Raw genomic sequence first — 25,717 nt, 5'->3', positions numbered from 1 at the left:
AGCCATTCTGAGAGGTGTGGTTTTGATTTGCATGTCTCTAATAATTAGTGATGCCGAGCATCTCTGGGGCCTTTACTGGCTGTTTTCTTTCTCTGGAATGACTTCCCTCCAGCATCCCTCCTCAGAGAAGCTGCCTCTCTGAGATGCTGTCCCATCCCCGTTTAATCTCTTTCTGTGCATGTCGCACTGTGTGGAGTGATCTTATTTCATTTGTCTACTTCTCTGTGTGCCCTGCCCCCTCCGCTTCCACTGCTAGAATCTAAGCTCCAGGAGGCCAGGGACCTTCTCTGTCTTGTTCCTTTAGGTATCATCAGTGTCTAGAACAGTGCCTGGAACATTTTAAGCTCATAATAAATATTTGTTGCATGAATGAAGAAGTCCCTGATTTCCCCTGACCAGGAGACCAAGGACCCATATTACACAGGTAGTGAATGGCAGAGCTGGGATCTGACCCCATAATTACCAAAGGCATGGCTCCTCTCTCCATGTCACTTTGCCTAGGGAACCTGGAAAAGCATATCCGTCCCGTTTTCTGTTTCTTGATCCCAAGTTTTATGACCTTGCCTTTGGTTCCCATGTGGGATCACAACGGCCATCCCTCTAGGTCAAGTACTAATGGTTGAGTTGCAATGAGATAGAATCTCCTTAGCTGTTTTTCTTCATTCTAAGATGGCTACTTTTTCCCATTTCAGCATTTCTCCAATTGTAATGCTTTTTCAAAAAAATTTTCTTAAATTTATTGATGCTTGATTTGTGACCCAAGATGTGATCTATCCTGGAGAATGTTCTGTGTGCACTTGAGAAGAAAGTGTAATCTGCTGTTTTTGGATGGAATGTCCTATAAATATCAATTAAATCTATCTGGTCTATTGTGTCATTTAAAGCTTGTGTTTCCTTATTAATTTTCTGTTTGGATGATCTGTCCATTGGTGTAAGTGAGGTGTTAAAGTCCCCCACTATTATTGTGTTACTGTCGATTTCCTCTTTTACAGCTGTTGGCAGTTGCCTTATGTATTGAGGTGCTCCTATGTTGGGTGCATATATATTTATAATTGTTATATCTTCTTCTTGGATCGATCCCTTGATCATTATGTAGTGTCCTTCCTTGTCTCTTGTAACATTCTTTATTTTAAAGTCTATTTTAACTGATATGAGTATTGCTACTCCAGCTTTGATTTCCATTTGCATGGAATATCTTTTTCCATCCCCTCACTTCCAGTCTGTATGTGTCTCTAGGTCTGAAGTGGGTCTCTTGTAGACAGCATATATATGGGTCTTGTTTTTGTATCCATTCAGCAAGCCTGTGTCTTTTGACTGGAGCACTTAATCCATTCATGTTTAAGGTAATTATCGATATATATGTTCCTATTACCATTTTGGGTTTGTTTTTGTAGGTCCTTTTCTTCTCTTGTGTTTCCTACTTAAAGAAGTTCCTTTAGCATTTGTTGTAGAGCTGGTTTGGTGGTGCTGAATTCTCTTAGCTTTCGCTTGTCTGTAAAGCTTTTGATTTCTCCGTTGAATCTGAATGAGATTCTTGCTGGGTAGAGTAATCTTGGTTGCAGGTTCTTCCCTTTCATCACTTTAAGTACAGCATGCCATTCCCTTCTGGCTTGTAGAGTTTCTGCTGAGAAATCAGCTGTTAACCTTATGGGAGTTCCCTTGTATGTTATTTGTCATTTTTCCCTTGCTGCTTTCAGTAATTTTTCTTTGTCTTTAATTTTTGCCAATTTGATTACTATGTGTCTCAGCATGTTTTTCCTTGGGTTTATCCTGTATGGGACTCTCTGTGCTTCCCGGACTTGGGTGGCTATTTCCTTTCCCATGTTGGGGAAGTTTTCGACTATAATCTCTTCAAATATTTTCTCGGGTCCTTTCTCTCTCTCTTCTCCTTCTGGGACCCCTATAATGAGAATGTTGTTGCATTTAATGTTGTCCCAGAGGTCTCTTAGGCTGTCTTCATTTCTTTTCATTCTTTTTTCTTTATTCTGTTCCGCAGCAGTGAATTCCGCCATTCTGTCTTCCAAGTCACTTATCTGTTCTTCTGCCTCAGTTATTCTGCTGTTGATTCCTCTGGTGTATTTTTCATTTCAGTTATTGTATTGCTCATCTCTGTTTGTTCTTTAATGCTTCTAGGTCTTTGTTAAACTTTTTTTTTTTTTTTGCAGTACGCGGGCCTCTCACCGCTGTGGCCTCTCCCGCTGCGGAGCACAGGCTCTGGATGCGCAGGCTCAGCGGCCACGGCTCACAGGCCCAGCCGCTCCATGGCATGTGGGATCCTCCCAGACCGGGGCACGAACCCGCGTCCCCTGCATTGGCAGGTGGACTCTCAACCACTGCGCCACCAGGGAAGCCCATTTGTTAAACATTTCTTGCATCTTCTCGATCTTTGCCTCCATTCTTTTTCTGAGGTCCTGGATCATCTTCACTATCATTATTCTGAATTCTTTTTCTGGAAGGTTGCCTATCTCCACTTTGTTTGGTTGTTTTTCTGGGGTTTTATCTTGTTTCTTCATCTGGTACATAGCCCTATGCCTTTTCATCTTGTCTTTCTGTGAATGTGGTTTTTGTTCCACAGGCTGCAGGACTGTAGTTCGTCTTGATTCTTGTAATGCATTTTACAATTGATGAGTACTTAACATAGTTTCCTTTCCCTCTTGAAAGCTCTTATTAAACCTAGGGTGTATCCTGCAGTAATGATGTCCTAGAATTTGGAAGTAAATTGCAGTGGAAACTCTGTATTGGTTTCCAGAAAGCAGTGGTACTTGGAATAAATGGTGGAAATTTCTCTCTTTCCCTTGGGTTGTATTCTTTCTGTTTAACACAGATACTGTAAAGAGCAGCATCAGATATTTATTTTGGTGTTAATGGTATATTGTTTTTCTCCTTGTCTATCTTCCTGATAGGATCTGGGAATTGAATAACACAAGAACATAAAAATATATCTAGATTTGTTCTGACAAGTTTCATATCACTGAATATACTTGGAGGAGGAGAAAATTTGACCTTAAGAAAAATTACATTGAGAAATCCAGCTGCTATTATAAAATCCATGCAGCACAGAGAAAACGATGCTTCGTGTATTGTGGTACCCATGTAATTTATGTCAACAGAAAGCCAATAACTTCATAATGATCTGAAAGTAAATTTCAGTTGCGAGATCTTGGGCTCTCTCCTGATCTGATAGAAGGAAGCATGCTGTATAAACTTTCAGTTCCCAAAAGAACTTTTGGTGGGAGGTGGGGGGAGGGGAAGACAGATGGTTCTCAGATTGCTCTGATTTCTCATCAGCCATCACCAAAGGCTGCCAGGCATTTGACAGAGAGAGAAGATTTATGCAGGAGCATCACGGAGGTAACTGAAAACAGAAAATATGATTTTAATAAACATTCTTCCTAAAACTAAGGATGTCATTTTAAATTGACATGTTGAAATTGATGTTTCTCCAACAAATGTAGATTCATCCGGTCTTTTAAAAAAAAAAATCCAATCTTGATGCAAGTTGCTTAATTAACCTTTGGACTTTGGATTCCCAGTCTGGATCTGGCAGGTATTAATAACGTTTGTCTGGAACCACAGTTGTGCAACAATTATTGCATACTTTTATTTTCTGTCAGTTGAATTATGTTTTGAGTGTGTACCCCATCCTACTGGCTGGTGGGCAGTGACCTCAGCCATCTGCTCCACACTGGACCACCGTTCTAGGGTCTTGTGAAGTCAAGTCCCGGGGAGCGTCCTTTAGTGACCAGTTCCCATGGGGTCACTGCTGACACATCCACCATCCAAGCCCACTTCTCTGCTGCCCCCTTGCCACTCTAGGGCCTGGGAACCCTTTGTACAGCTGTCCATATTCTTATCTCCATGGTCAACTGATTATTCTTCTTTGGAGTCCTGACCTTTTTACCATGTCTCTACTTGGAAGCCTGGGGCTCCCAAGGCCTATAGAATTCTGTTTCCTCAAGCCAGGAAGAATCTCTTTGTATGGCTTGAGGGAGCCCTTCCTTCCTCCTTCCCTCTCTGAAAACTCCTTTCTCCTTCCCTATAACCTCCGTAGATCCTCCAAATTCTCCCTCAGGCAGGGTTGGGATTAAGGTGAGGGGAATGAGGTATTCTCCTCAGCCATTAAATTTATGAGTACAACCTTAAAAACTGTGATTTTAGGGGGTATTTATTTTTTTTTTATTATTTATTTTTTTTTTTGCGGTACGCAGGCCTCTCACTGTTGTGGCCTCTCCCTTTGCGGAGCACGGGCTCCGGACGCGCAGGCTCAGCGGCCATGGCTCACGGGCCCAGCCGCTCTGCGGCATGTGGGATCCTCCCGGACCGGGGCACGAACCTGTGTCCCCTGCATTGGCAGGCAGACTCTCAACCACTGAGCCACCAGGGAAGCCCTATTTTGATTTTTTAAAACTATTGCATTAAAATGTTATTTGATCTTGATTATTAAGTTTTGTGATGGCTCCTTAAATTTTGCAGCTGAAGAGACTGCCTCACCCTAATCCTGGCCATGGTTTTTGGAAATAAAAGCAGAAGGAGACCCTATGGCTTGCATCTCTTTTTGTCTTGCTGTGTACCCTGAAACCAGTTTGAATTGAGGGAAAGAGAGAGGGGACATGCAGGGCGGATGAATCATAAATTAATATCTCAGGATACTACCTGGCCACACACAACTAGAGGGCTGGGCTCTGTCTCAAAGGCTCCTTCCAGCTCTCACGCCTGGTGCCTCTAATACTGAGGAGAGGATGAGATGGCAGTTGGTGATTCATAGACAGATGTACAGAAAGGGAGATACCTGTTCCCTCACCCACCTTAGTCATCAGCAGCAATTAAAATTGCTTTTCAGCTCAGATTCTTCACCAATCAACAAAGGCTCGCTGGCTAGAAACATCCCAGCAGAGATGACAGTGGTCTCTGATCTGTTGGATGCCTCTTAGTTTCCATTTCCTCTTTTCTCTGAGGCTCATCTGTTGACTTTCTGCTTGTGGCCCTGGGCCGCTCTGCACTTTTGCACTCATTAAAAAACAAAAACAAAACTGCTTTTTCCTGAAGAGTCTCCATTCCCCAAAATGCCATCAGCGAAGTTTGATTCTATTTTTTTAAATTAATTTATTTCTTTTATATTTTGACTGTGTTGGGTCTTCGTTGCTGCATGTGGGCTTTCTCTAGTTGCGGCGAGCGGGGGCTACTCTTCATTGTGGTGCGTGGGCTTCTCATTGCGGTGGCTTCTCTTGTTGCGGAGCACGGGCTCTAGACACACAGGCTTCAGTAGTTGTGGCTCGCGGGCTCTAGAGTGCAGGCTAAGTAGTTGTGGTGCACGGGCTTAGTTGCTCCGCGGCATGTGGGATCTTCCTGGACCAGGGCTCGAACCCACGTCCTCTGCATTGGCAGGCAGATTCTTAACCACTGCACCAACAGGAAAGCCCAAGGCACTTTTCTTAACTCAAGTGTACAATTATCTATAGAAGCTGCATCTTTGACCAATGTCACGAAGTTGCAAGTAAGGTGAGCAGGTAGAAGGGGGTGCATTGCTAGGTCATGGGGGGCGCTCACAGAAGAGGTTTTCCTGAGAAAACCCGGGGTCACGGTACGGACTCTCCAGCTTCGCTGACTCTCTGAGGCCCAGCAGCCTTGAACCGGGTGTCACCCCCCAGCCTCCCACGTACAGCTAGCTTCACCCCAGCTTCCTGGGGCTCCCTGCCTGGCATCTGTGGGTGTCAAGGTGCCCACTCTGGCTCCCGGGTCCCCGTTACCCTGTAGCTTGTCTCCTCAGAGCCAGCAGGGCCAGTCTCTCAGGGGTCCATTTCCAAACTCCTAGGAAAGGACTTGGATCGGCCCAGTGTGGGTCAGGGGTTCACATCTAGCCCCCGCCACTGTGTCTGATGGTGGTGGAAGATCACAGGGTAAAGGGCTGCCCCTTTGGGAGGACAGTGGGGTTTCCTAAGAAGAGGAGGGTATGGGCTGGGCAGGAAATACTGGGTCTCTCTGTTGCCACCCCTAAATGCCACTTCCTGCTTTCTGTCCATGGCTCAGGGGCACACCCCTGGTAAGCTCCCCTTTCAAGGAAAAATGATCCTCTTCTGATGGTCCACCTCCCTGGTCTTCTCTGTTTTGGGTTCTGAGGCTGATGTATTGCTTAGAGAGACCTTTCCCACACCACGATTAAATATTAAAAATTTTTCCTATGTGTACCTTTATTAAACACTTAAACAGTAAATATTTCATCGATCCAGAATTAATTTTCATGCAAGGATTTAGGTAGGAAATTCAGATTTATTTTTCCCCCCAGGTGGCTAGCCAGCTGCCCTGACACACTTTTTTTGACTTATGCATTGTTTTTTCCTTTTAAAGAGTACCTCATTAGTTACATACTGAATTTCCTTATGCTTTAAGTCTGTAACTAAAGTACACAGATCTTCTTCAACTTATGATGGGGTTGTGTCCCAATAAACCCATTATAAGTTGAAAATGCATTTAATACCCCTACCCTACTGAACATCATAGCTTAACCAAGCCTAGCTTATATGTGCTCAGAACACTTATATTAGCCTACAGTTGGGCAAACTCACCTAAAACAAAGCCCATTTTATGATAAAGTGTCAAATATCTCATGGAATTTATGGAAAGTGTACTGTACTGAAAGTGAAACGTGGGATGCTTGTCTGGGTACAGAATGTCTATAAGTGTATCTACCTTCATGATCAGGTGGGTGACCGGGAGCTACCTCTGCTCAGCATCACGAGAGAGGATCTATCACACATCACACACATCACTAGCCCGGATAAAGATCACAATTCAAAATGTGAAGTAAAAAAATAAGTTTCTACTGAATGCATATGTCTATGCCCCACCATAAAGTCGAAAAATCATGTTGAAGCATTGTAAGCCAGGCACCATCTGTATTCTGTTTCATTAACCTGTTAACCCATGTGCCAGAGTCACCATGCTTTAATGACTACAGGCTGCTTCTTTTACACCGTGGAGTTGTTTTGTACATCCCACGGTTATTCTGATTGCTCATCCTCATAGAGGAGACTGGACCCTGGGGCAGGTTCCCCTCTCCACAGAGTGAGGCCCTTTGCCATGGGAGTGCCTGCTTTGTGTTGGGCGTTTCCCCTCCATGCCCACTTCAGCTGACCAGAGCTGCCAGGCTCACGGTCCCCTCATCAACCAGCCCAGCTGCCCATGCGGGAGCCATTCTCAGCAGGGCCCGAGCACCTGAGCTTGCTCCCCACAGGTTCAGTGCACGGGTGAGCTGTGGGAGAGTGAGGTCACCCTGCCAAGGACCACATTCCATCTGGCCCTGACAGCAGGGTAAGGTGCCATTCTTCTAGGACTAGCTTTTGCTAGGACTGTACCCCTTCCCCATCTCTAGCCACGTTGGCTCAGAGTTGAAAGACAGGTGAAAAGATGGGTGAAAGCAAGGTTCCTGGGATCACGTTACTTAACTTCCAGTTGGACCCTTCTTAGAAGCCTGTTTAGCAGACAGTGAAAAGGCTGACACTACTTCTAGGGTCCCCTTTGTCTGTCATTTTCCAGTTTTTAAGTTTTAAGCATGTGTTTGCTCCCCTTCTGGTTTCCTGTTGCAATTTAGAATTTTTGACCCTAAGTTCATTTAGTTACTTTGATGGAGACTTCAGAAATGGGAGAAGAGAATTAAATGCACAGACTTGATTACCCCGTGGATGGGAGATGCTATACTTTTTTAAAGGGAATAATGGGAATATAAATGATCCCTTTCCTTAAAGGCAGTATTTCTAAAATGTGGGTCTGTGATAGGTTGTATGATTTGTCCACAACTCTACTTTCCCTCCTGGCCCTTGTCCTGGCTTCCCTCACCCTCCGTGGGAGGTATATCTATCCCGGCCCTGTTGATATTGGCCATGTGACTTGCTTTGGCCAATAGGATGTGAGCAAATATGATGTGAGCAGAGGCTTTAAATGTGCTTACCTGTTTAGCTTGGCCTCTTGTGCTTCTGCCATCTGCCACAAAAAGAGCATGAGCTGGCTCAAAGACGAGAGACACCAGGAGCAGACCGGAACCCGGCCTGCAGTCCACAGCAGAGTGGCTCCAACTGACCTGCAGACCGGTGGATGAGAAAAACAAATGATCATTGTAAGCCACTGGAAATTGGGGGTTGTTTGGTACACAGCACAGTACTATTGCAGCCAAAACCTGACTAATACTGAGTCATATATGGATCCGTTTTAGAGAAAGAAATTTCTAGCATACCCTCTGTATGCTTTACGTAAGTCCTTCAACAAATAATACTGTATATATGTGTATACTGGGGAGAGGGATAGTAACAGGAAGACCAGTTAGAAGAAGTAAATCATTTTATATAACGAAACTTAAATATTTCAAACAATACTAGGCATACATTTCTTATTCGTATAATTCATACACGACCATAAAAGCAAAACAAAATTACAAATTAACTTCAAATAAAGCTACATCAATAACCTTCATCAACTCAGTGGGAGGGACAATGCTTCCACTAAATTGTCTTTGCACTGCACCTATGCTCCTTGCTGTTCTGTCTCAGATTCTTCTGGGTCAGGTGTGTCAGAGCCTTGCGATGATGGAATTCCCACAGCCCTTCTCTACAGTCACTACGGAGCTCGCAGCTGAGTCCTTTGGCTTTTACTTCTTAGTATAACTGCTTCCTTAGGAAGTCAGTCCACCTCTGTTCTGTTTCACTAACAGGCAACAATTAAAACAGTAGTACTGGACACAACCAAGCAATATCCTAACAAATGTGAAACAAAGGCCTGGAATGTGGTTTGATGATTTTCCCTTCATTTATCAGGCTGATGATCCGGCATATGTATGTATTAACTTTTTAAGGCTATCATAGAAACAAAAACACGTGCAAAGAGTTCAGAAATCCTGACGAGAATGTCAAATCCTCAGCCTACTCATCCAGTTTGGGCCCCGCCGCATTAAAGCTTTCTGTTGATGTCGCTCAAGACAAAGAGACAAACCAGACTTTTCACAGTCTGGGCAGCAGGTGGCGCTCATGACATTTAGAACCACACGGGGGGCCTCAGTACTGCGTGCATCGGTCTGTTTCGGATACCGTTTGCTGGTGTTGCATTGCAGTGAGTTTGTCGTTTTAAAATCTTTTTAAAACACCCCCTCTGCACGACCTTATCTGGACTGAGTCAGCCAAATTTAGCCCAATGTAGCACAGGCTGGTGACTGGGCTGCTGTTTGGTCCTTGGGCTACGTTCTATTTTTTTTTTTCTAGCAACGCGGGCTTCCTACCCTCCTTAGACACAGGCAGGCGGCTTCTCCAAGCTGGTCTCCTCCAGAGCCCTGCACCTGCAGGGGTGTCAGTCCTTTCTGCTCTGCTCTTCCATCAGTCTAAGGGGCATCTAAAAGGGCATCTGTGGCAATTTTACCCTTAGCAACATGCATTACCTTCAATCGTGTGTAGATCACAAGATATTTTATCTTCAACTTGTATGTGGCCTCAACCACTCTAAGCCTTGGTTTTCCGTTCGGTAACTTGCAATAGCAGCATGTTCGTAAAGAATGGCCACTTACAGGATGCCTCACTTATATAAGGAAAATCACCCTGAGTTCTTCAGGACGGATAAAATACAGAATCTATAGTAAAATTTAAGCAATCACCTTGTTCAGCTGAACGTTTAATGCCCAGGGAGGAGAAAGAAAATTGCTCAAGGGAGCACAATGGGTAGGTAGAGTGCTCAGGTCTTTTCTCTCCCAATGCAGTGTTTAAAAAAATCTGTAATGGATATTTTCCCCCATTGCTGCTGCAACGCTACGCACGCTGCTGGGCCAGCACTGTGTCGGGGCTTCTCAGCTGGGTCTGTCCTGCCCAGGTAATTTCTAGTGTTGAGAACAATTGAGACCACACTCTAGAAAGAGAATATTATATATATTCAGTCTTCATTAACCTAACCCAAATCTGGGGTGTCCTAAAGTGTGGAAGTATAGCCAATAGGATATTACATTTTATAATTTGCAGATGTCTTTGATGACATATATATTTATCTATGCTTCCAGATTTTAGGGACACTCATAGCAAGTATTGTTTTTTTTTTTTTTTAATGTCAAGGGCTATTTAACATACAACAAAACGCACTGATCTTAAGTGTTTAGTGTGATGAGTTTTGACAATCGAGTAATTGCTTTCTGAGAACACAAATGAAGTCTAAAGGGGGGTGGAGTAGCACAATTTGTATCTGAGGGAGAGAAAATTGCTCTCTTCAGGCCTGTCTGGGAAGGGAGAAACACTGACATCCCAGAGCCCCTGTCAGTTCTCCTGGGCTTCTCCCAGACCTCCCACAGCTTGTGGGAGAAGATGCGTAAGCCAATTTTATTGAGATCTCAAAAGACAAGGTGACCACACGCAAGAGCTGTAGCTGTGTGTGAATCACAGGCTCTGATTTGTACTCCCAGGGCCCGCACTAAGGATCTGGGAGTCACCTTTCACTAACGTAGCAAACACCAGGCCTGTCTAGGTCCACTGTGGGGACTCTGTGTGGCTCCGGGCTTTAAATGCTTGAATTTTAGTTCCTCATTTCTGAGTCTTTGTCATCAGTCTCCATCTTATGTTTCCTCCTGTGTCCCGCTTATTCTAGTGGCAGGTTTCTACAAAGTCTGTTTCTGCCAATATGTTTAGGGTGGTGTGAATCTGAATCTGTCATTGAGGGTGGGCAGGGAGGATCACCTTTCTTTACTTCCTGATGCTGGAGTCCCACTCTGCTGGATTGACAGGAAATTTTACCTTGGGTGTTACTGTGGGCACCTTTCTACCCTGAGGTCGTGCAAAGGTCCTGGGGTCATTTATAGAGATAAAGCAAAGGGGAGGCCTCTCCAGTCATGAGCCATGGGTCTATTGTACATTGGTTGATGCTGAGACCACCCATTGTCCCAGCCCATCAGGTCTATTCAAGTTCAGCTTGGAGCACCAAAATCTTTGGTGAGGCCGGGGGCTTTGGGTCATTTGTCTAGCCCCCCAACCACAGTGTCCCCTTGAGGTCTTGTGACCCCCTGGAGAGCTGTCCCCAAGACTCATGGACTCACCGATCTTCCCAACTCTGTCCTGCACTCTGTCCTTGCCAGCATAGCCACTCCTCTCTCGACTCCGCCTCTGGGACACCTACTATTTCCTCATCAGTGAGCCATCGCAGGGAACAGGAGAAGGCCAAGCTTCAGACTTCAAGTCGCTTCTGCATCTGCTTTGCAAAAAAAATACCCTGAGGCAAAGAATTACAAAGGCTACTTGCATGAAACCCAAGATGAATACAAACAGCATCTAGTAAAACACGGGTTAATATCTCCAAAAAAAAGAAAGTATTCTGCCCAATGTTTACAATACCCTAATGGCCTGTTTTGCTTATGATGTTTCAGAGTTCTCTGTCACTCACTTTCCAGAACATTCTGTGTCCCTCTTGTATGCTGTGATTTCTCTGGCATGATCAGGATGATCACAGCGGGGACTTCGTTAGTATTTTTACCTGGAAATAGTCACTTTCTGGACTAGTTTGAGCAGAAGACCACAACCTCACAACACCATCCATAGTATCTGGGGCAGCTGTCCTCAGAGGCATTGTTGCTTAGTTACCCACCCTTATTCTCATGCTAGCAGTAAGATTTTTGGGGAGAGCTGGAATATTGTCTCCCTACGTTGTTTTTTTTTTTAATTAATTAATTTATTTTTGGCTGTGGTGGGTCTTCATTGCTGCGCACGGGCTATCTCTAGTTGCGGCGAGCGGGGGCTACTCTTCGTTACAGTGCGTGGGCTTCTCATTGCCGTGCCTTCTCTTGTTGCAAAGCAGGGGCTCTAGGTGTGCAGGCTTCAGTAGTTGTGGCATGCAGGCTCAGTAGCTGTGGCTCGCGGGGTCTACAGCCCAGGCTCAGTAGTTGTGGCGCATGCACTTACTTGCTCCGCGGCATGTGGGATCTTCCCGGACCAGGGCTCGAACCCGTGTCCCCTGCATTGGCAGGTGGATTCTTAACCACTGCGCCACCAGGGAAGGCCTCCCTATGGTGTTTAAACACTGAGATGAGCATTAATTATACGGAGAGGTTTGCTCTGATGTACTGGAAAGAGGATTGGAAAAGGCAAGAAGGGGCCTCTGGAATAATTTGGCAGTTGTAGATATTTGTTCTGGGCTGAGGACGGCCCTGAGAGATCACATTCGAAGGGTGAGGCAATGTTGTAGTCCCAGGGGCATCCAGGTAAGGCTCTCATTCCCCGTCCTCATTTCCTGTCCTTGCAAAGTCATCGGAGAGAGGAAAGATGGGGGCGATCACATACAGTGCTGCCTTCCATGATGAGCTGGCACATTCCGGCACTGGTTCTGGCTGGTTTGATGTCTTATGCACCCTGGCAATGGAAAGGAATAAATTGCTCTACTTCAAATTGAACTGAGGTTTGGTGGAGTTTTTCCTCATCATGCTCATTACCAGGAAGAGAAAAGTCTTAACAGTTAAACAAGAGTTAGCAGGTGGGAGAAAGAATTAAAGGCCGAGTGAAGCTTTGACTCTTTTGAACCTTTTTGGGCGAGATTTTGCTTGTGTCTTCAGGCTCCACAGCCCGGCACATCACAAAGGAGCCACCAGGTGGCGCTGCCAGCAACCTCACGTTTGAGACTCCCCCGGTGAGGCAGGATTACTGGGAAATCGGTTCTTGTCTCCAGGGCACTGCGGTCCGGCCGGGGAGCCAGCTTGGCTCTGATCAGGGAGTGACCTGAGTTTCACAAGATGCAGCAATGCCTGGGCCTGGCGCCTGCTTCCTGACCCCCGTACCCGAGGGATTAGAGTTGTATTGACTTCCGATAAATGCTTTCCTCCACAATCTGCGTTTGGTATCTTTCTCATTTTCTGCCCTGCTAGGTTTAGTCTCTCAAAATGGGATATTTCTGTCAGACAAGACAAAAATTATGTCACTGTAACAAGATGTTCTTGCTCACGGCCACGAAAAGCTTCACGGATAAGCTCTAAAGTGCGCAGCCCTGCCCCTGACCCTCATCTAGCTTCCTTGACTCGGCTTCGTCCCATCCCAGAGGTCAGGGTGGAGGGAGAGTGGATGGACCAGGCCCAGGGACGGGCTGGAGCTTAGACAGGGGCTGAGGAGAGGGACGAGCTGAGGCTGTTGGGTGGTCAGAGGACAGGGTTGAAGGATGGGGCGAGGCTGTGGGAGGGGCTTATGCGCACACTTTGCAAATTGTGAAAAGGTGTTTTGACACTTTGACAGGTGCATGTTGCTATAGATGCCATAAAAGACTGGATACAAATGTCCTAATGATTAGAAGAACCTTGTCAGATTGCTGCTTTGAGACGTCCTGATTCCTCCGATGGGCGGCTTCTGCCTATGGGAACATCTCTCCCAGGATGAACCAGGACGCGAGCTGAGTGGCATCTGCAGGAATGGAATCTCTGACGGATGGTGGGTGGGGCCTGGAGCCAGCTGGGGGCCTGTGGGCACACTTGAGGGTACAAAGCAGTCTGGGTTCATTTCTGCCCAAATCTCAGTCTGTGAGAAAAAGAAAGTTTGTTAGGGTTTGAATGTCAGTCCTGGGGACAACTAACTCTCTTTCTCAACAGCTAACAGACCAAATTCCTGACTCAGAGAAGCAATAAATGCTTCGAGCTGCTTTGCCCAAGCTTGCCCTGAACCAGCTGTCAGGAAGAAGAGATAAGGTCTCAGACTGAAATGTTCAAATCGTACTTTTTTTTCTAATAACAGAGCTGCTGACAGTTGTGAGGCCTACACCATTTTACCCTACTAAAATAGTTAAGGTCAGCCAACATTTTAAAATCAAAGAGTTAAATTGTGTTCAATGTGCCCAAGACACACTGTTGGTTATAGCTTCACAAATTTGAGTTTTCATATATTGAAGACGGTCAATTTGTTATAAAAGAAATTCTCTTTATATAATGAAAACGTGTTTTTATCCCTGCATATTGCAAAGCCTGAGAAGTCTTTAGGTTTGGAAGGTATATGGGGGTATATGGGTATATGTGTGTGTGTGTGTGTGTGTGTGTGTGTGTGTGTGTGTGTGTGTATCTGTGTTTGTATAAGAGAGTCTAAATTTTTGGGACTTCTTTCAATGTGTAGTTTTCTAGAGCAGTGTGCTTGCCAGGATTAGCTGAAAGCCTCTTAGAACCTCTAGAATGCTGCTAACTTCCAGGAAAATGTATTGCTTCTTCTAGAAGGTTAGGGAGAGTTACGCCAGGTCAAATACATAGGAGGAATGTGTGCATATTATCTTACCCAGAGCTCTGCCTTTTCCACAGTTGTTCCCAGCACTGTCCTGCCCTTCCTTCCATGAGAAGAGAGAAACATTCTCCAACTTTAGTTTCTTCAGTGTCCATGACTGTCCACGAATTGACCAGTCTCCTTGATGAAATTCCCTGAATTTTTTGGGGGGAAGAGAAACGTGCTGAGTGTATCGGTCAGCTGTTACTGTGTAACAAGCAAGCACACAAAAAAATCTCCATGGCATACAACAAAAAGCAGTTATTTAGTTCCTGCATGTGCAGGCTAGCTATACGCCTCTCGATCTCAGCTAGACTAGTTCATGCATCCTGAGTTGGCTGGGGGCTGACTGATCTAAGTGGGGTGTGGCTGAGCCCTTCTGCTTTGACTGCAGTGTTTGGGGAAGCTCCACTTCTCCCTGCAAGGCTGAGGGTTTCTTGGGTAGTGTGTCTCATCCAGCGACCCGCCCAGGGCGTGTCTTTATTATGGCAGTGGCAGAAGTACAAGAGGGAAGGTCCCACTGCAAACGCCAACTTTGTGTCACATCTGCTAAGATCCTGTTGGCCAAAGCACGTTTTATAGATGATCCTGAAGTCAAGGGACAGGGGAAGTACTCTTATTCACGCTTACATGGTTGACCTGCAAAGTGACTTGGGAAGGGAAATGGATAATAGTGAGGGGTAAAAAGTTGGCGCCCTGATGTAATCTACCACAGTGTATGAAACACTTCTCTGAAATGCTCAGAAAACATGGACGCTCTGTGTTACCTTTAGCCTGGCACTCAAGTCTAAAGGGACTCTTTCCTTCACCATCCTCTCTAACTTCTTACAGCCCTCCCCTACTGCCTCCCAGATAACACATCTTAAACATGTCCACAGGGACTTCCCTGGTGGCAGAGTGGTTAAGAATCCACCTGCCAATGCAGGGTTCGAGCCCTGCTCTGGAGAAGATCCCACATGCCGCGGAGCAACTAGGCCCGTGTGCCACAACTACCGAGCCTGCGCTCTAGGGCCCGCGAGCCACAACTACTGAGCCTGTGTGCCACAACTACTGAAGCCTGCGTGCCCAGAGTCCGTGCTCCACAACGAGAAGCCACCGCAATGAGAAGCCCGCGCACTGCAACGAAGAGTAGCCCCCGCTCGCCACAACTGGAGAAAGCCCGCACACAGCAACGAAGACCCAATGCAGCCAAAAATAAATAAATAAATAAAATTGAAAGCAAGCAAACAAACAAAAAAACATGTCCACTGTTGCCTGGGGAACCCTCTCTAGTTTTTGTTTGCCTCTAAGCCCTAGCCAGTTTCACAGTGGAATTCAGGGTCTGCCTCTTCCACGCAGCTCCACCCCTGGCTGACTGCCTCTCCAAACTTACATTATCACTCGCCTTTCTTGGCTGCTGATCTGGGTTTGGAGATCTTGGAGGGTTGCACAGATCAACTGCACCTCTGAAGCTCCATCATCCAGCCTGCATGGTGCCCAGCATGCAGCAGGTGTGCTCAGTAAATATATTGTTTTTGGCCAGGAGCTGGGAATGAAAAAGCAAAGAAAAGTCAGTCTTCCAAACGCTAGGGGGTGGGGGAGGGCCAGGGCTTCCCCCTCAGGCAGCCATCAGGGCTCCCTGTCCCCTCGGTTCTCACACTGTAGTTAAGATGAGGCTGAGACAGGGCAAGTCACGGGCTCATTTCAAGTCCTCGCACCACCCTGGGTACCTCAGATCCATCCATCTTCTGATTCAGTGCCTGAGTCTCAGCCTCACTGAGCTCCCTCTGTTGGTTCACTCAGGGCTGATTAGGTGATGGGTAGTGAAATGTACATTATGAGTTGAAAAACCGTCTTCTCATAGTGTCGTTCCATCCCATGGGTCTCATCTCAGGAGGATTTTTTCCCTGTTGCTCCCTCCCCTGGAATACCTTTACCCTACAACCGTAGTTTACAATAAGGTTCCCTCTTTGTGCTATACAGTTCTATGGGGTGACAAATGCATAAAGACATTTGCCATCACGGTTTCATACAGAAAGACTTCACCAGCCTAAACATCTCCTTTGCTTCACCTGTTTATGCCTCCCACTCTCTCCTCCAAACTCCCTTGTTCTGTTTTGATAAATGGATTAGGAAAGGCAAGATACTATTCCACGACCCTGGAATATTAGAGTGGCTTTGGCTCTTGAGTTCTGTGTCATCAGGAAGGCCAGAGGGCTCCTCTTCTACAGTCATCCTGCAGGGTTAGATGGAGAGTCACTGTAAGTGAGGCAGAGGGTGCAGAGCGCCCAGCACATGGCTGGGGTTGCACATAGGTTGGCCCCCTCCCCCTTTGCCTCTGGTGTGGGTTAGCTGAGCCTTGGCAGTTGGAGAGAAGCATGAGGCCGCCCTGGAAATCCAGGTAATTGTATTTCCTTGAGAGAAGTCTTTTCCCTTCCTGCATCCTGAGGGGGATGAACATCAGGCTTCTCTGGCCCCAGGCGGGGAAGAGATCTAGTGGGAAATTTCATTTCTCTGTGAGTTTAAGGAAGTCAGAGGCCAAGACTTTCATTAATCACCATGAGGACCCTCTGTGGCTCCACTGCTTGTGGGCATCACCTGTCCTGAACTGTCTTCTTGGGATGGCCATTCAGAACAACCCGAACTGACCCTTTGCGATTGGTTCTGACCCACCCTGACACCAGGTGCTGAAAGGCTGGCTCCCTCCAGCAAGCCCCCCTACCCCTGCCCCCCAGTTCTCCTCTGACGTGGGGATACTTCTTCCTTGATGAAGATTCAGCCCTCTGTGGCAGAATTTCACAACACAGACATTTCTGTTTAGCACAAACTTTCATAATGCGGGTTGGAAATGATGCAGTTTAATTAGGAAGCCTGATTTACAGTGAGGAGAGAGATATTGATTCTGACACGGTGCTTGCTCCACGCACATAGGAAAAATTTGTTGCTCACAATTCAAAACGTTGTTGGAATGACTCTGTGCTTGGTTTAGCTTATCGGTAGTGAATTGATCAGGGCTGTGCAGGAAACCGATGGCACATGCAAATGCAGCTGAGGAGAGTTTAGTGAGGTGTTTGCAAAGGTGTGGACAGGGTGAAGAGCACCAACAAGGAATGGGAAGGCACCGCAGGACCAGAATCAGTGAGAAGCCATCGCCTCCCGTGATGGGCAAGAGGTGGGGACTTGGTAGCAGCTATAGGTGTCAGAGAGGGACTGTCTGAAAGGAGCTGTGACGTTAGGTGGAATAATGCAGACACTGTCAACGTGCCGTCTAGCAGGGAGGGAACCAGGGACACCTAACTTCTCTCCCCTCCCCTTGCACGATGGTACCTCCACTGCCAAATCCAACCAGAAGCTAGAAGGCAAAAGAGCCCAGATGATGCATTCCACCAAGGTCAGTCTTCTGGGGTCCTGGGCAGGGTGGGGGAGTATGGATAAGAGCAGGGGAGCAGAAGGTGAGGAGTACCCAGCACACTCGGGTTATAAGCAGGATAAAGGTGATAAGAATGTGTGAGGATATCAGGGCTAACGAAGGTGCTGCTGGTGAAAGGGAAACACTGGCATTAGTTGCACATGAAATAAAATCCTACATGTGCTCAATGATGTCTGATTTTGCAACTACTGGGTAGAGAGTTGACCCTTGAGCAAAGTGGGAGGTAGGGGTGCCAACACACATGCAGTCAGAAATCCAAGGATAATTTTACAGTCAGCCCTCCGTATCTGCAGTTCCTGCACCCTCAACCTCAATCAGCCATGGATAGTGTAGTACTGTAGCACGTATTCACTGAAAAGAATTGCGTACAAGTGGACCCATGCAGTTCAAACCAGTGTTGTTCAAGAGTGAAAGGCCACTAAAACAGTATGGAGGTTCCTCAGAAAACTAAAAATAGAATTGCCACATGATCCAGCAATCCCCCTCCTGGGCATATACCCAGACAAAACTCTAATTCAAAAAGATACACGCACCCCTGTGTTCATAGCAACACTATTTACAATAGCCAAGACACGGAAATCACTGAAATGTCCATTGACAGATGAATGGATAAAGAAGATGTGGTACATATATACAGTGGAATTCTAGTCAGCCATAAAAAAGAACTAAATAATGCCATTTGCAGCAACAAGGATGCAACTGGAGATGATCATACTCAGAAAGAGAAAGACAAATACCACACAATATCACTTCTATGTGGAATATAAAATACGACACAAACCTATTTACAAAACAGAAACAGACTCACAGACATAGAGAACAGACTTGTGGCTACCAAGGGGGAGGAGATGTAGGGGGGACAGACAGGGAGTTTGGGATTAGCAGATGCAATTATATATAGAAGGGATAAACAACAAGGTCCTACTGTATAGCCCAGGGAACTATATTCAATGTCCTGGGATAAACCATAATGGAAAAGAATATAAAAAGAGAATGTATATATGTGTATAACTGAGTCACTTTGCTGTACAGCAGAAATTAACACAACAGTGTAAATCAACTATACTTCAATTAAAAAAAAAGTCAATGGCAACTATAAAGAAAACCTCATTTAAAATATCTACAGAAAAATAATTCATGAATCTAAAATTCTTGAAGCTCTGCCTCTTCACCACTGCATGCCTATTTCCACTGAAATAATAATTCTTTTATTGTGGTTTTAAAAAAAACATAATGTAAATGTACCCTCAACAATTTACACTGGCTTATTGGCCATGTCTGTGTTCTCAGGCCCCAAATTTTGCACACAAAATTCAATCAGTTCAGCTTTTCATCAGAAATGCCACTGAGGTTTACAACATTTATCTTTAGATTTCTTTCTCCAAAAAAGTTTAGAATGGAGTCTTGGATGTCCAGAAACAGACACTTCAAGACAAGGATTCATGTGCAAATGATTTGTGAGGGAAACTCTCCGAGGAGAAGCTGGAGAGGGAGTGTGGGAAGCCAAGCAAAGGTGTGAGTTCAGGGCAAGTCGCTGCCTAATAAGCTTAATTGTGAGGGGGGCTCTGGAGTGTTAACCCCATGGCAGAGCTCGTCCAGCCTCCAAGGCAGGGAACTAGGCTCTTATACGCCTACACCTGTCAGTGACGGCCATGGGCGACATGGGGGATGTAAACTCCTGGGAGCCTCTGGTTGTCTACTTATGTGTGGCAGTGCAGCTCCAGTAGCCTAAGAGAAGCTCTCTGAAGAGATCTGCATGTGTAAACCACTAGGAGTGAGGGTGCAGAGGCTGGAGCAGGGCCTGCATAACCAACCAGGGCATCTGGGTGGAGCACTGACAGCAAATGTCCCCTTGGAGTCTCCTGTATTGACTGCACGGTACTGGAGGCAGCTAGAGCAGGGCTCACCACCGTGACAGTCCTTTCCATTTTCTTCTCTCTCTCCTGATCTGAGGTTATGTCCCTCTCCTCCCCATACTTGTTATAAGATAGACACATTTACTTTATTTATTTATTTTTTGCGGTACGCGGGCCTCTCACTGTTGTGGCCTCTCCCGTTGCGGAGCACAGGCTCCGGACACTCAGGCTCAGCGGCCATGGCTCATGGGCCCAGCCGCTCCGCGGCACATGGGATCTTCCCGTACCGGGGCACAAACCCGCGTCCCCTGCACCGGCAGGCGGACTCTCAACCACTGTGCCACCAGGGAAGCCCGACACATTTACCTTATATCTGCATGGTTCCTCAGGAGAGAGACCACCAGTCCAATGCTTCCTTTTATTTACAAGGAAATATAGGGCTGCCCATCTCACCTCTCACTGTGTCAGAACCCAAGATTGTAGCAGATGACCATATTTCTTGTGTCCAAATCTTTGTATTTATTGGAAATAGATACAAAATATATTTACAAAAAATATTTTTACTGGAAAGTGATGATTTAGTTTTTTGATTATCCATGCAGTTTGATACCACTTTACTTTTAATTATCACATCCTTCAGGGGACTGGGAGGTGAAAAGAGAGAGGCTAAAACTCAAATGGGCTAACATTCAAATGAACTTGGTTAGTAAGAGTTATTATTGTATGTTGACCCCTTCTACACGGTGTTTGCATTAACGTGACTCATTTAAACAGGACACATTTCCCTAAAAGTAGTCATAATTTGAAGTGATGTCATCAGTAAGTTTCTTACTGATTTTGAATGATGAGAGCAAAGGCACATTATCGATCGATTCTAGAAGCTAAAATTAGTAGCTGAAGCCAGTGGACATGGGACTCTTTCTTGTCTGGAGTGAGGGGGAGAGGGAGGGATGACCTCACACTTTCCAGCACAGTTAAGTCCGTGATGCATTTGTAGCCACTTCCTTTGTGGTATTCCAGCTTCCTGATCCCCCCCATTCTGGATGTATCAGGTGTCCAACAGTAGCTAAAGCAAACACAAGTTAACATATGTGTATGTTATCTTGCCACAATTCTAATGCAAAGAATGACTATTCTCTTAAGGATGTGTCTAGGACAAATGGGGCAGTTTAAGAGGTTTTTTTTTTTTGCTACTTTACGAAATCAGACCTCATGCCAAAACTCTGCCAGTAAGCAGTTCTCAAAAGGCAGTTTAAATGAGTGTCTGTTAAGATGTGGTAAGTGTCTCTGTTCGCTTGAAGATAAGGTTAGCAATGTCACATTATTAAAATCTGTGTTAAATGTCTAATCCAATTAAATTTCTCTGTCTTACATTTACTACTGTACTTACTTGTAATGGGGTTAGTAGATGCAAACTACTACATATAAAATGGATAAACAACATGGTTCTACTGTATAGTATAGGAAACTGTATTCACCATCCTGTGACAATCCATAATGAACAAGAATATGAAAAAGAATATATATATATATGTATAACTGATTCACTTTGCTGTACACCAGAAATGAACACAACACTGTAAATCAACCATACTTCAATAAAATAAATTTTAAAAAAAAGGAAGGAGCACTGTGCCAGCTTCCCAGATCCAGAAACGACAGAACAATACGGAGTTTGCTGGCTCGCAATGTAGGCAACCACAGCTGTGCCTAAGAGGTGGAGGAGAGGATATTTATCAGTGAAATTGAAGAATCTTCCAAAATCTTCATTCTAATCTTCATTGGTCTTAACTCTCTTCTACTAGAGCTACCCAGTTATAAACTACCAGCAGAGATCTGTGTCTGTATAACACAATGTTTCATGTTTGAATTTGGTTCATATAAAGAGCAAAAACATACCATGACACGTTGAATGAATAGAGCTAAACTTTTCTAAGTATTTCTGATTCATGTCCCTTTGCCCCTTAATTTCTAAAATATACACAGCTCATACAACTCAATAACAAAAAACAAACGACCCAATCGAAAAATGGGCAGAAGACCTAAACAGTCATTTCTCCAAAGAAGACATACAGGTTGGCAACAGGCACATGAAAAGATGCTCAACATTGCTAGTTATTAGAGAACTGCAAATCAAAACTACAATGAGGTACTACCTCACATCAGTCAGAATGCCCATCGTTAAAAAGTCTACAAATAACAAATGCTGGAGAGGGTGTCGAGAAAAGGGAACCCTCCTACATTGTTGGTGGAATGTAAATTGGTGCAGCCACTATGGAAAACAGTATGGAAGTTCCTCAAAAAATTAGAAATAGAGTTGCTATATGATCCTGCAATCCCACTCCTGGGCATATATCCAAAGAAAGCTCTAATTCAAAAAGATACATGAACCTCAATGTTCACAGCAGCACTATTTACAGTAGCCAAGACATGGAAGCAACCTAAATGTCCATCCACAGAGAAATGGATAAAGCAGAAGTGGTATATATATACATATATATACACATACACACACACACACACACACACAATGAAATATTACTCAGCCATAAAAAAGAATGAAATAATGCTATTTGCAGCAACATGGATGGACCTAGAGATTATCATACTAAATGAAGTAAGCCATATAGAGAAAGACAAATATATGATATTTCTCAGATGTGGAATCTAAAAATATGATACAAGTGAACTTATTCACAAAACAGAAATCAATCCACAGACATAGAAAAGAAACCTATGGTTACCAAAGGGGAAAGGGGGAGGGATAAATTAGGAGTATGGGATTAACCTATACACAACACTATATATAAATTAGATAACCAACACGGACCAACTGTATAGCACAGGAAACTATACTCAACATTTTTTAATAACCTATAAGGGAAAAGAATCTGAGAAAGAATAGATATATACGTGTATGTATAATTGAATCACTTTGCTGTACACCTGAAACTAACACAACACTGTAAATCGACAAAAAAATTTATATAAAAAAAGGCATCAAAATACAAGAGCTTGTTCATGTATTTTTTTAAAAGATGAAATGATAGTTGCTATCAAATCACGTGATACATAATTTCCTCTAGAACTATTTATTTTTTATTTTTTTATTAAAAAATTTTTTTAACATCTTTATTGGAGTATAACTGCTTTACAATGGTGGGTTAGTTTCTGCTTTATAATGAAGTGAATCAGCTGTACGTATACATATATCCCCATATCCCCTCCCTCTTGCGTCACCCTTCCTCCCACCCTCCCTATCCCACCCCTCTAGGTGGTCACAAAGCACCGAGCTGATCTCCCTGTGCTATGCAGCTGCTTCCCACTAGCTATCTATTTTACATTTGGTAGTGTATATATGTCCATGCCACTCTCTCGCTTCGTCCCAGCTTACCCTTCCCCCTCGCTGTGTCCTCAAGTCCATTCTCTAGTAGGTCTGCGTCTTTATTTCCGTCCTGCCTCTAGGTCTAGAACTATTTAAAGTGGGACCTTCCCGGACCGGGGCATGAACCCGTGTCCCCTGCATCTGCAGGCAGACTCTCAACCACTGCGCCACCAGGGAAGCCCTCTAGAACTATTTAAATGAGTGATATAATGGTCTGATTTCAAAAATATCAATACTTATTACATGCTGAATACTATATCCTTTGCAATTCTTTAAATTTATGAAGAAAAGTGTGTGATTATGTACATTGTTTTCCAAATTTCTCTTAGGGTATATGTGAATAAGAAGGCTGAAGACTGTACCGTAGATAGATAGAACAGGAGGATATCTTAAAGACCCTTTAGTACAGACCCTTAAAGACCCTGAAGTCTGAAGTCCAAGCATTGTTCTACATGTGAGGGTCAGTGCATCTGATCTGCTTTCTGGGCTTCTTTCATGATGTCCACTCAACTTGTATATGTATCTTCCAATTATCTATATCTTTGCCTCATGATCTACTAACAGTAACACAAAGGCAACATTTCTTATGAAATCTGGCACGAATAGAAGGGAATGGGCTTGATTCACCTAAGAAAGGAAACACTTAGAATATTCTGTAACTGCAAACTATGTTCCATCTTATCAATTTCCCCATATTCAACTGAGACTAGCTCATTTAGAAAACTCCCTAAGACTGGGACTTCCCTGGTGGCTCAGTGGTTAAGAATCCGCCTGTCAATGCAGGGGACACGAGTTTGAGCCCTGGTCTAGAAAGATCCCACATGCTGCGGAGAAACAACTACTGCTCCCGTGTGCCACAACTACTGAGCCCACGTGCCACAACTACTGAAGCCTGCGTACCTAGAGCCCATGCTCCACAAAAAGAGAAGCCACCGCAATGAGAAGCCCGCGAACTGTAACGAAGGGTAGCCCCTGCTCGCCGCAACTAGAGAAAGCCCCCATGCAGCAAACAAAGACCCAAGGCAGCCAAAAAAGAAAGGAAGGAAGGAAGGAAGGGAGGGAGGGAGGGAGGGAGGGAGGAAGGGAGGAAGGAAGGAAGGAAGGAAGGAAGGGAGGGAGGGAGGGAGGGAGGAAGGAAGGAGGAAGGGAGGGAGGGAGGGAGGGAGGGAGGGAGGGAGGGAGGGAGGGAGGGAGGAAGGAAGGAGGAAGGAAGGGAGGGAGGGAGGGAGGGAGGGAGGGAGGGAGGGAGGAAAGAAAGCTCCCTAAGACTGAGGATTAAGTGGGGCATGTGGATCCTTGGGGCTTTTGTGTAGGTAAAGGTCACAGCCTACTCAATGCCCAGGAGAGACATGGCTCTACTTCCTGAAATATCAGTTTCACTTAAAAAATGGATTGACATATATACACTAATATGTATAAAATGGATAACTAATAAGAACCTGCTGTATAAAAAAATAAAGTTCAAAAAAATAAATAAATAAACTAAGCCTGTCCATGCCTCTTAATCGCTTTGTCACCGTTTACCCTTCCCCCTCCCCATAGCCTCAAGTCCAACGGTGACAAAGCGATTAAGAGGCATGGACATATATACACTATCAAACGTAAGGTAGATAGCTAGTGGGAAGCAGCCGCATAGCACAGGGAGATCAGCTCGGTGCTTTGTGACCGCCTGGAGGGGTGGGATAGGGAGGGTGGGAGGGAGGGAGACGCAAGCGGGAAGAGATATGGGAACATATGTATATATATAACTGATTCATTTTGTTGTGAAGCTGAAACTAACATACCATTGTAAAGCAATTATACTCCAATAAAGATGTTTTAAAAAAAATAAATAAAATAAACTAAGCCTGAACCTACTGTGAAATAGGATGCAAGATATACAATAAAAGTTTAAAGCTATCACACAAGACTTCCAGGAAGGTTTGAAATTGTGGTAGGAGCCGGCAGCTGTGCCTCCAGGACCCACTGGGCGTTGAGTTCAGCATTTTCTGCTATTAGGGAGTGTTCAGTGAATGTCTGAGAAACCTGCTCTAGGGTTTCCCCTGTTTCTGGCAGTCCTTGTTGCCATGGGAGAGAAAGGACCCCAGGCATCATTAATGCCTATGCTTCACATTGTACAGATGTGGCCCTTGTCATCTGGTCACGCTGCTGGCCCTGCCCCTGAGGCCATCCCAGATATGGTGTTTGAGAGGGGTTGGCAGAGTTTGCAGAAGTTCTACTGGATTTTCTTCTTGGCTGACATTCAAAGGGGAACTTTTCTTTGTTTGGGTTACAAGGAGGTCAAGATCTCATTAACAGTGATGACAGATTGTAGGAGCTCTAAGAGAGCCTCATGCCAAATGTGAAACAACCAATATGTTTATGAAATCATTTAATCCATAATCATGGCATATAATGAAAGGGGCTGGTGGCTTGGCATTGGCATTTACAAGGCCGACACCATGATATGTTTCTGTGAATTACGGATTCAGCAAACTGTGTAATTTATGAGTCATGAGAAAAAAAGGATCCATCTGGGCAGTTCCTGAAGCTTGTTGAAGAAAGGTGATGTCTTTAATCAACCTGAATATAAAAATCATGCTTTTGAGTTATTTTACTGTTCTGTGCAGTGCTGTGTTCCTCTGATCCTTAGCATTTTCTGAGGGATTTGGGGAGCAGAGGGGGTAACATTCTTCTCAGTTTTGCTGATCATAAATTTTTTATTTTCCAAAGATGCTATGGATGTGGTGCGATTCTTTTCTGTTGCAATTCAAGAGACAACAGAGCTGTGACATTGAGTGTGCTGCTGGTATGGACCTTGAAAAATTACTTGAGTTCATCAGATAAATCGAGAGCC

This window comes from Pseudorca crassidens, chromosome 10 (genome assembly GCF_039906515.1).
Source record: "Pseudorca crassidens isolate mPseCra1 chromosome 10, mPseCra1.hap1, whole genome shotgun sequence".
Lineage (NCBI taxonomy): Eukaryota > Metazoa > Chordata > Mammalia > Artiodactyla > Delphinidae > Pseudorca > Pseudorca crassidens.
The sequence above is the reverse complement of the archived record's forward strand: the minus strand, read 5'-3'. Positions refer to the sequence as shown.